General features: G+C 39.2%; 1 pseudogene; it reads right to left on the reverse strand.

Annotated features, from left to right (window-relative positions):
• Positions 1-879: 879 nt before the first annotated feature.
• On the reverse strand, positions 880-5461 carry LOC124973273 (PRELI domain containing protein 3B-like; annotated as a pseudogene).
• Positions 5462-12677: the final 7216 nt, after the last annotated feature.

The following is a 12677-nucleotide window of genomic DNA, read 5'->3' on the forward strand; positions in this document are numbered from 1 at the left end:
GTTGGTCCCAAGTCACTATCTCCTCTTTTGAATCTTGAGTCCTGGAGCAACATGAAATGCAGTCGTCCTCTAGTCCGCCATCTTGAACCCCTTCTCAACAATGGCCATTTATAAGTTAGGCAAACGTGAAATGCTAAAAGAGCTGAAAAGCTGTTCTGTTTCAGTGTTGTAAGAGTGCTGCAGAACTCAGGTAGTGATATTTTTTTTAATTAACATAACCAGACCAGAGTACTGCATGCTAAATCAAATTCAAGGAAGGTAATACCTTTACTAAGTTACAATACTTTGGCAAAGCGATTCAGTACTCTTTAATACAATAACATATTATTTATGTTGGAGTCATATTTTAGACTTAGAAATAATTTTCACTCCAAAATTATCCTTAAGTACCATATCAAAACCATGGTTTCTGGGATAGCAGGTTATTTTACACAGTTTATTTTAAAACTATATGATTTCTCCTTTTAGAGTGAGTTCACTCATGCATGCTGTTCTATTCTGTAATACCAAAGTGATCTTGCTTTGTTCTGAGGTTGGACCAGAGTCAGGTGCAGTTCCAAAATCTGAAAAGTGTTAAAATTATATTTTAAAAAGACTCAATGTCAATGCCAATTTTCCCAAGTACTCTTTAAAAATTTTTTTAAATTTTTACATAAATACTAGAATTTTAGAAATTAGTCATTTCAAGCTCACTAACCTCAGATGATTCCTTGGATTTTTAAGCCTTGTATCTTTGTTTGGATACAAAGTCATATAGCCTCACTCCAGATTAATTTTAAAATTCTACCTAAAATAGAGTTGTAGTTTTTAATTACAAATAAATACATTGTCTGCTGGGAGAGACCTAGGGACCTGATACATCCTGACTTTTTCATTTCTCTACAAATGCTGCCACCACATCAGTATTCTTATGCTTCTTCTAGCCAAAGCTGTCAACTCTTTGATCTCAGCATTTAATTTATTACCCATTCCATTGCTTCTTAGACTTTACAAGCATTGGAAGATATCATGCTTGCCATCAACCCTTCCCGGTAACTGCTAAGGCTGACTCCCTGCACAGAGATGATGGCTTCCTGAATCAGAACAGTCTTTTCTGCATATTAAGTATGTAATTTTTATATGTCTCTTGTCCCCTGAAATATTTGTAAAGGAATATTAGTAGTTCTAAGTTCCAATGTTTTATCTACAGGATCAACTACAGAATATTCTTGCAGTTGTTTTGATTCTTGCTGTACCAATAAGAGACTTCAGAGAAGGAAGGAATTCCCCACTGTATGCTGAGAAGTCTGTAGCTGCACAGCTTTCCAGAAGGATCTATATGTCTGTTCAGCATATCAACTTCAACTACATTGAAGTTCATAGGTTTTGGATATTTCTGCATTGTAGCTGTTATAATTGTTTCCTATGGGTGCTTGAAGACATGCTCCAAGGTCCAGAGCTTCCTGGTGCAGACAGCCCAAGCCCTGTAACAGCTATGCTGGGGGACAGTGAGTAACCCAGGCACTGTCCCACCCAACCAGCACCCAGTGAGTCATATACTGTGCAGAAGTCATCAGGCCCCAAGAGAGAATATTCCAAAGTGAGATCCCTTAAATGTTTGTATTTTCCTAGTTAAAGGTTTCCTAATATGTTGTGTTTATATAAATATTTAATACTTTATTAACTTTAGTTTTATATTTCTAAATACAAAAATTTTTAACATTGATCAGTACTGTATATGCTTGTAATTAAACTTGTAAGCATAATTTATTATAAAAGGAAAAGTACCAAATTATTCATTATTTATATCTATGGAGTTTTAAGGCTGAGTTCAGTAAGTTGTCATTACACAATAATTACAGAAGATACTCAACTGATTTACCACTGAAAGACCTACCAGCAAACTTTGTATTAAGTAGGTGTATAGATCTGTTTTTTCTATTCTTACCATTCTTGCTTTAATGCACTACATTTAAAGCATTGGTGAACTCTGATGTTTCATATACAATTTTTCCCTCCATCCCTCCACCTGCCCTGTGATATATTGTTCATATGGTTTCGATGATGCACAAATATGCATTTTCTCATGCCTGTTTGCTTTGAATACTATATGCTGATTGATAGCAAGTTGTTACTTTTGTTATCTGTATACAGTTGCTTGCTGTAAATTAGCAGATTCTGAAAGAGCTTTATTGCATGTCTAAAATAAAAGTATTTTATGTAAAAAATAATATAATGGCAACTATCAAATTTACTTCCATGTAGACTAGCTTAAAAGCAGTTTTTCTGTTTCTCTCATTATTTTTCTCCCTCTTCTTATTTATGTGGAATACTTGAACATTTTATACTTTTGGTACAACTGAATCTGATAACATCTGAAACTCATTATTCTACTGTACAGCACTGTGGTCCCAATCTAACATTTTTGATCTTATCCTTGGGAAATATTTAGCTAAACAGACAGTACTTATATATTTCACTCAGCAATGAACTCATACAGAAGAATGACTTATTCTATCCTCCCTAGGAAGCCACAGCCTTGCAGAGTATATAAGCAAATGGAGAATGACATCTACAGAACAGTATAATTAGTGCTATAAAGCTTATCTGCAGGGAGCAGTGAGAGAACACCAGAGAAGCAGTTAGCTCCTTGAGAATTGCCATGGAGAAAATGGAGTCACAAAACTGCAGTCTGATAGCAAAGAATGACAATGTCTATACACATGCACAGGGAGATTGCTGGTAGAACTCCCTATCCCACATTTTTGAATGCTCCCTACATTATGAGAGAATAGGAAAGAAGAGTTCATAAACAAAACCCAGTTATTTTATTCAAGAGGATTAACACTTTAGGGTAAGATTCTCATATCCCAATCATTTCACCCCTTGCATTGTCTCCCACATGAGCTTTTGGGAGACACCTCATATCTGAATCATAACAGTTTTATTAATTTACCTATTAATACTGTACAGAGGAACACAGAAAGAACCTCAGCCAATTGGGGGATGGACAAGCAGGGGTGTTGAGGATAACTTCTGTACTGGATTCCAGAATCAGATGGTACCATTCTGTGAGATGTTATGGGAAGCAGACACATATGCCTTTAACAAATGTTGGGGTAAATTTGGCAAAAGCTGAGGCTCACTCCTGCTTCAGTTACAAATAAAGCCATTTACACTCTTTGCCTCCTACTTAGGGGCTACAGAGACACAGGAAAACTTGGAATTTTATGTAAAAATAAAAACTATAGGATGCAGGCCTGTCACCAATAGGCTCATCCTCTCACTGTGGAGTTATTTCAAGGTGAAGGACAGGCTGAAAGGGAATAACAGGGAAGAACATTTTAGTCTTTAAATTATTTTCAGATACCTCTGCTGACTTCTGTTTTTTGCTGTCACTGAAATGTCTCCAAGATAATCCACCATGATATTAAGATGGAGCCTTTCTTGACCAGGTTTTATTTGGTATCCTTTGCTCAATAACTGTCTCACAACAGACATATACTAAAACCCATTGCAAGTTCTGCTAATCCAGACTCTGTGACCAGTAGCAGACCCCTGAGCAGACCTCATGTAGTCACAGAGACATCTGTGCAAACTCCACTGAAGGTGTGAACTTATCTGTCTGCCTCAGTTGTCATTCAGGGCAGTGGTCACATCAATGGGACATTGGGCCTTTCTATGGACATTTTTAACTATCAAAAATTGCAGGTGTCTGTGCTAGGTTAATTATTAGGCAGGGACCATGAATGTTACTAAACACATCATCATAAACAGGGAAGTCCCTCAACACAGAGAAGCATCTGGTCTCTCACATTAATTATGCTGAAGATCAGGAATCCTGATATAGATCATGAATGCTAATCAGGAAGGCACTGGGTCTTTTCTTGTTCATTATTTTGTCCCCAGTGCTTCAAGAACAGTGATTGCTTTATAGTAGGTGAGGAAGGAAGAAAAAGAAAAAAAAGAAGGGGAGAGGAAGACATATGGCATATTAAAGCCTGGGGGTAAGGGAATTAATAATTTGGGCCTGATTCTTGTGCTACAGTCTCTCTGTCAATGAGTTTGGCCAGACTACAAAAAGTTTTACGTCCAAGTCCAGTTGTTGATGTGAAGCCAGATGCCTTTCCTTGAATATCAGGCAAGATTCCTTGTAAGTAGTAACCCCTTATTGAGAAAGTAACATTTCCTCCTCTATCCCAAGCATGCACAATTAACCATCGAGCACTTCACCTGCATGCACACACATATACACACACAGACGCACAAATTAACATGCAGAGTCACTGGAATCCACTGCCCCATATTGGAGCTGGTGACTTGGGAAGTTCTCTTGCCAACTTCAAAGAAAACCCATTGACTTCTTCTGATCCCATACATTCAGAGTGGTCTGCATGGTGCTTCACTTCCTCTTCAAAGCAGCTATTAGAGAAAATATAAAATCCAGTGAGAAACAATATCTTGCAAATCCTGCTCACTGCCCTCTTCTCTCTGAGAAGTCTGTCCTTGTCCCAAGCATCCTGAGCTCATTCCAGATTGAGGATAAAAGGACAGATTATTGATGAGTATCTGCATTCTCTGCTCTGCTGGCCAAGCTTTATTTCAAACTGGAAGGTTCTTCATTAAAATGAATGACTCCTTGTCCTCTGCAGTCACTCAGGAGTCTGAAGTCTGCAGCATGTGATCTGGAAGACCATAAACACAGGTTCTGGACTAGAGGCACCAGATAGCAGGCTTGCTAGAAGCACCTGCAGAGTTACACTTTCTTCCTTTCTGGGAATAGAAACTACTTACATTAACCATGCTATTTATTGTTGGTACACTATATCTTTGACATTGGGGCTTTTCTGACCCTGAAGGGCATGCCGTCCTATGCTGTTTTTTGTGTGTGACTGTGTGTGTGTGTGTGTGTGTGTGTGTGTGTGTGTGTGTGTGTGTATGTATGTGTGCATGCACATTGGGAGTGGTTATTCAGATTGAACTCAGGAGCATTCTACAACTCACCCACAACTGAACTAGATCCCTAGCCCCTTTTTAAATTTTATTTTAAGACAGGGTCTCATAAAATGGCCCAGACTGGCCTCCTGCCTCAGTTCCTTGAGTAACTTGGATTACAGACACATGCCACTGCACCCAGGACATGCCTTCCTGGAGACAGCTAATACCTACAGAGTCAGCCATCTCTTCAGCATGTTTACCTTACACAAATCAGTCTATTTCCCACACCAACAATTCCCTCCCTATTGGTCTTCCAACCTCTTGTGCCACTATTTGATTGCCTTAATCATACCAAGCCCAAGTCCCAGAGAACAAGGGATGGACCTTGTCTACTAGAGCCCACTGAAATTATTGAAAAATACTAATTCTAAGTCTGCTTATTCTGTCTCCTCTTTTCTTCCTGAACAAATATAATAAAGTCTTTTCCCCAAGTTCTCCCTCACCTTCCACACTCTGTGTCCTGACCAACCCTGGTGCTTCCCATATTGTCTGGCACAACTGTTTATGGAAACTGTAGAAGTCTTTGAGAGTCAAATCTGTTTCTGTGAGTCTTACCATTCCAGATTAAAACAAATCTAAGGTACCCTTAAAAGAATTCCAAACATGCAAAGCTTCTCAAAAGAGCCAGGGCAATTGCATCCATAGTACGAGTCCCTGGGTCTGGGTCATGGAAGCCCACCCAGTCCTCTGTGTTCTGTTAGACCTTCCCCATCTTCGTACTCAGGAATAGGAAGGGTTGCAAAAGATGGGAGAGGAGGAAGTTTGCTACACCTGGAAAGTGGGAATTGTGCAAGCACTATTTCTATTGCACATAATTTGTTTGATCATGGCTGCAAACTTGGGTCACAGAAGTGGCACAGGAGCAGACAAAAGCCCACAATAGTCTGTAGTAGAGCTAGACTTGGACTGGTGTTTCAAATAATATTTTTCTTTCCATTTCCTCAGTTACTTTCCCAATGAACTCTTTAAAGCATCATAAAGGGCAGGTCATTTTCTTTCCTTGGTGTTCTTACAATCAGATTAGACTCCCCAATGAGAAGAAAATGGCCTGTCATGACATTATGACCTCTACTCCTACTCATTGGTATTCTCAGGGCCTGTGACCAGAGATCTGCCACCCCCAGCACTAAGAACTATGGGAACATGATCAGCCTAATATGCATGGGGACTAGGACCTGTAAAATTCTAAAAGATTTTTCTGCTGCAGTAACAAGGTTATTCCTTCCTTCAGTCAATGCCCCTGGCTGCACATCACTTCCTGGACACCACAGTAAAATTGTCCTCAACATACTGACAATTTAGGGACTCTGATGGGGCTCAGAGAAGTCAGAAGTCTGACTGAAGACAGCTCTTCGGTTTTTGCAGGAAAGTGCACTCTCATTATCTAGTGGTCTCAAGGGGAAATTGCAGTGATCTGCACACCATGACCCAGGATCTTCCATACAGGAAAAAAGTGGTCATCTCAATCGTTGTCCTCCCAATCATGATTATGGTGCAGTGACACGGTTTTTAGAGCTTCTTAAACAACAGATTAGCTAATGCTTCCACCTGTGGAAGAGAAGTAAAGGTCAAAACATTTATAGGGTTTTGACTATTAATCTTAGGTGTGATTGTGTATTTTAAAGGGGACACTGCAATAGGATTCTCTGGAGTCCTGGGTGCTAGGAAACAGCTTGTGCAGCCTTTTGTATCTCAGGGTCTGTCTACCTGGGCTGAAACTGACTAACACTGGAAGCCTGTCTGCCTGCAGAGTCAGTCAGTGAGATCATCATAAAAAGGAATTTTTTGAAGTGGTGAAATAGATTGTGTTCTTGCAGGAAAGACCAAAACAGGTGGTCAACTGCAACTGTGTACCTGGAGAGATCATGAAACTTAGGATCCCTGCATCTGATACTGTAGATATAGGGTGTGGCTTGAGAATCTGCATTGCTATCAAGTTCTCTGGTGAAACTCAGTTGGTCTGGGACCCATTCTTAGAAACCCATTCAACCATAGTATAACTTAGGCAGAACTATTTCTTCTTAAATGATAGGGGACAGACAGATGTGAGCACATGAATTTAAGAGAATAATTTTATACAGTGGGCCCACTGTGCTGATTCCCACTAGCTTTCTTTTTCAAGAAGCAATTTACCTGCAACCCTGACAGGCCTAAGTGGACAGGATATGTCATCTTCCTCAGGAAACTACCAGTTTTCTGCAGGAGAAATACAGTCCTGATATAATGTTGATAAGGAAGGGAGATTTTAGTGACCCTTTCCACAGGCCAGATGCCAAAACTCATAATAGTAAAGACAATTCCTTCTAATCATATAATCTGTAAGAATTTTTGGTTAAGAATTCAATGAGAAACCGTCAGCATGGGTGAAATTCACCTAGGGTTGTCATGGCAGTGTGGACTTGACAATCTGAAATCATTAAGCTGTTAGTCAAAAATCAAGATGTGGACATTGTTGGGACTATTGGGAAACTTCTCTAGGACTTTATAATAAAACTGGAGTGCAGAAGAGGCACACAGAAGAGGACTCACTCTCTTCCTCCAGAGTGTCCTCTTCCCTTGTCCTACCCCTTCAATAAACCCATTTCTATTACTCTGAGTGACATTTCTGAAGTCTTTCTGACTTGATCACAAGAATTGGGGTTTGAAGTGGAGCCTTTTCACTGTCTCAATTTCCCAGAAGTCACCAGTTGTGTAACATTAAACATTTGAAAATTCTCATGATCTGCATTGATCTTGCTCCCTGATACACTGTCAAGATTTCAGGTACCTCAGTCTACAGCTCTTCCAGGAAGAGTCAAATGTAGAAAGTGTAAGAATAGAGGTAAGCACTAGGAATGTCTTTGCCCTTCACACACTCTAGCAGATAGGTTTAACAGGAGATAAATTTGGACCCATTGCTGAGCATCAAGTGCCCTTGTTTCCCACTGCAACATGCAAATGGTCAATGATGCCAGGATTCTCATCATTCATATTCCCTGAGGCCAGGTTTTAGGTGACTCTACAAGGTATACATAATTTTTCATTACTTTTTTTGCAAAGATTTACATGTGATGCTTTTCAAGCTAGAGATTTACCAGTACAAAGGGGAAGCCTCTGCACTGTACAACAAGCATAATTTTATACGATGATCATTTCCTGCCTGCAGTCTCCAGCATATGGGTTCTGACCAATGCTGGGTCCAATAAGAAATCTGCATTTAGCCAATTAAAGGTGAGCAGTGCTCTGATCTCCTCCCTTCCTTCCTGTTTGGCCCAATCAAACTGCAACTACATTTGATCAATCAGAAGTGATTGTTGCTCTGACACCCCACAAACAGGAATTCACAGGGCTATACCTGTTCTATTTACTCAAGAAATATGCCTCAGTTGGTGTGGTTCTTAATATGTACTGTAGATCTAGTAAAAAATGATTTCCTTAAAATAGAAAGCAATTTTTGGTTTCAAATGTATGCTCACCTACAAAAATGTTATTTATAATACAGAAAAAAACAAGCACTTTTGCAGTTGACAGTAGGCAGAATGCCTACATTGCATGGAAATGTTTTATTTTGAAATCCTAAGAGAAATATGTAAATACATTCTGTCCTGGATTATATTCATCTACATACCAGCCCAGTAGCAAAGTGTAACTTTTAACCTTCTTTGAATAGGGAGTTATCCATGAAGGTAAACACATGTCTCTGGGACTGTCTAAAGTCATGCTTCAACATGTGGCCAGTATTAGATAATTCTCAAAGCTTGTATGGACTTAAACTTTTCTTGTCACATTTTTTTTATTGATGCATTATAGTTGTGAGACCATGGCAAAGAGCAAATAGCTGATTACCAAAGAAAGGGAGATGGGTAGATATCACTCACCATCAATTGATTGCTGACAGCCCCTGGGAGAGAGGAAGGATCACATCTTCCAATAAAAGCAATCACCACCTTGTTTGCTCTCTTCCTGCCCTTTTGGTCATCTTTGGCCACAGAGGCAAGATAAGAGGAAGAGGGGACATGAGAAAAAAGGAGAACTAGAATTTATAAAGGAAAAATTCACCCCACTCCTTTGGAATCAGCACTGGTCTCCTTCTTTCCAGAGAACTAACTCTCTCTCTCTCTCTCTCTCTCTCTCTCTCTCTCTCTCTCTCTCTCTCTCTCTCTCTCTCTCTCTCTTCATTCTATTAATTAAATGAAACTTTTTTCTTGCCTTGGCACTTCTTGGGTGTTTAATCTTCAATGGAGGAGGAAAAAGAACCCAATCCTGATTTTTAAGACTGGTTTCAGTTGTACATAATGCTAGAATTTGTTGCTACATATTTGTACATGCACAAAATAGAACAATATTATTTGTCTAATATCAATTCCCAGCACTTTCCTCCTCTCTCCCTACATCCCACCCCTTTGTCACTTTTCTCTACTAATCTTCCTTTGATTTTTAGAAGATTTATCACCTGCTTTGTTTTCTTTTTTCTCTCTAGCTTACATATGTAACATATAAACCTTAACCTTCTGGGTTTGACTTATTTCCATTAACATGATGGTCTGTAGTTACATCTATTTTCTTGCAAAGACAAGTTCAATTTTCTATATGGATGTGTAAAACTACATTGTGTATATATATATATCATATTTTCTGTATCCATTCATTTATTGATGGACAATAGACTGGTTTTATATTTTGGCTATTGTGAACTGTGTTGATGTAAATATGGGTATGTGTGTTCTTTCCACTGTAGCACTATTTAACCTAATTCTTCAGGTTAAATAGTGAAGAGCAGTACTGCTGGGGCATATGGTGGTTTCACACCAAGTCTTTTGAGGAGCATCCATATTATTTCCATAGTGGTTGCATTAACTTATTTTCCTTCCAACTGTATGAAAGTTTTTCTTTTTCTCCACATTCTTTGAAAGTATTTATTATTTTTATTCTTGATGACTGCCATTGTGACTTGTGTGAGATAAAATCGCAATATAGTTTTGATTTTTCTTTCCCTAATTGTTAAAGATGTTTAGCAATTTTTCATATATTTCTTGGTCATTTCTTCTTTTGAGAATTGTCCATTTAGTTTATTTGCACATTTATTTTTGGGTTATTTGATTGTTTTGGAGATTTAATGTTCCATTGTTCCCTGCTATCATTCTCTTTTTGCTCCATTACTACAAAAGGGAATTTAGAAAAATAATAGGTCTGTCAATACTCTTGGTTTCAAGTGACAGAAAACCAACTCTAACATAGGCAAAGGTAGTGTGTATATGTAGGGGGAGTTGTGTTCTTTTACAAGTAAAAACTCTGTGGGTAGTTCTGAATGCAGGCACAGCAGGTTTCAGTGATCCAATGTCTTTTCCTCTCTCAGTCCCCATTCCATTTTATGGCCTCCCATGTAGACAATAGATGACAATAACTTTCCATGCTTACTTCCTACCAGTCATTTGTAGGCCTCTTAATCTGTCTGGGCCAACTCAAGTCAATTTGGCAGGATAAGTGTCTCCTTGTTCAGGGGCCTACCATGCTGTGACTTCTTAGGCCTTGTCACCTGCCCCACTCACCCCACATGGGGTAAAATGCAGGGGGAGAGCCCAGATAAAATCAGGAGGTACTTCTGGAAGAAGAGAAAAAACAAATATTGTAGAAAGATAACACCCTCTGGCCAGACTCCCCTCTGATTTGCAGGGGAACAACAGTCTACTTCATAAAACTGTGAAGTCTCTGTGTTTGTCAGCTCATGGCACTGTTCAAGAACCCAGAGACCAGAACATCCCCACTTCACTGATGAGAAGACCAGGGTTCAGAGAAAGTAAATCTTCCTTCCCAAGGCCACTGACTTTAAAGGGGTAGAGCCAGAATATGAAGCCAAATACAGTCTCCAAAGTGTGTTTTACATCAATCTTGGCCTCCCAGATCATTGCTAGTCTCCCTCAGGTGCAAGAAGATTATGGTAGATCTAGAGAAGGAAGAGGGAAAGCAGGAAGGATGAAGAGTCCCTGATAGCACCTCACAGAGACATTGCACCAATCAGTTTGTTGCTGAGTTTGGAAAAATTCCTGCCTACTCATGTCTTGTAGAGGTTTCCATACATATTTATTTCCATGTCAACTTTGCAATTTTGGCACTTATATTATTTTTGTATAGTTATTTTTCTTAATTCACCTTACCTGTTATACTTACAAAAATATATTTAAAATCACAACTATCAATGGCAATTGTCAATCAAAATGAGTATTACTTGCCTCAAATAAAACTTCATTTCAAAATTCCATAGAAATATTAAATAAAAAGCTCACCAACAGTTCACCATTTAAAATCATCCCATATCTGAGGCAGGATCTTCAGGCTCAGTTTGGAGAATTACATCTAGCAAGTCACACCAGAAAACATATGACTCTATGCTCCTCTGCCACAAATAACTTTCCAGGCATGCCTGCAGTGTCCCTTCCACTCTAAGAGCAAGGTGAGGGAAGTCACAGATCCTCACAATGAGGTGGTCAGGATTTTCTACCCCAAACATGGCTCATTGCCAGGCTCCAAGTTCTGACCACTGCATCCTTAGTTTCTGACCACATACCTTTGCAGACATATGATATACAGGGCTGTGGTACCTTCTAGCACCATTTTGCCTAACAATTCAGTCATATCATAACTTCTAATTTACCTCTTCTGTGATTATTACTGTTTAAATGCTCTCTGAAGAAGAAACCAGGTTTCAAAGTGTCCCCAGGAAGCCAGGCAGTTCTAGACTAAGCACAGTCACATCTTGACCCACTCTCCTTCTGTCCAGGTGCTGCTGAAATGTCTGCCAGAGACCAATCTCCATGGGAATACAGAGGGGCCACCAACTACAAAAGGAAGAAGGGCATTTGACAGCATGAGGGAGAAGATGCTCACTGCACAGAGAAGGAAATCAGCTCTGAGGGCCCTTGTCTCCTTATCTTGCACAATTTCTGGATCAATGTACCCTGACTCCTAGCACAAGTTTCCAACTCAAATTACATTAAGTTCATAGTTCCAAGGACAAACCTCTCATCTAGAATAATCTAGTTTCTGTCATACAACCATGTAGTCACAATGACATTCTATCAACTGGGAGATAAACCACATGACTTGATAGACTAATGACTCTATAGAAATAGAAATCATCAGAATAAAAAACCCAGAATAGCTAAAGCAATCCTTGGCAGAAAGAGTGAAGCAGGGGGTATCGCAATACCAGATCTTCAACTCTACTACAAAGCAACAGTAACAAAAACGGCATGGTATTGGTACCAAAATAGAAAGGTAGATCAATGGTACAGAATAGAGGACATGGATACAAACCCAAGTAAATACAATTTTCTCATACTAGACAAAGGGGCCAAAAATATGCAATGGAGAAAAGATAGCCTCTTCAACAAATGGTGCTGGGAGAATTGGAAATCCATATGCAACAGAATGAAACTAAACCCATATCTCTCACCATGCACGAAACTAAACTCAAAATGGATTAAAGATCTCAGAATCAGACCAGAGACCTTGCATCTTATAGAAGAAAAAGTAGGTCCAGAGCTTCAACATGTCGGCTTAGGACCAGACTTCCTCAACAGGACTCCCATAGCACAAGAAATAAAAGCAAGAATTAATAACTGGGATAAATTCAAACTAAAAAGCTTTCTCTCAGCAAAGGAAACTATCAGCAATGCGAAGAAAGAGCCTACAGAGTGGGAGAAAATCTTTGCCAATCATAC

This window comes from Sciurus carolinensis (assembly GCF_902686445.1).
Source record: "Sciurus carolinensis chromosome 14 unlocalized genomic scaffold, mSciCar1.2 scaffold_115_arrow_ctg1, whole genome shotgun sequence".
Lineage (NCBI taxonomy): Eukaryota > Metazoa > Chordata > Mammalia > Rodentia > Sciuridae > Sciurus > Sciurus carolinensis.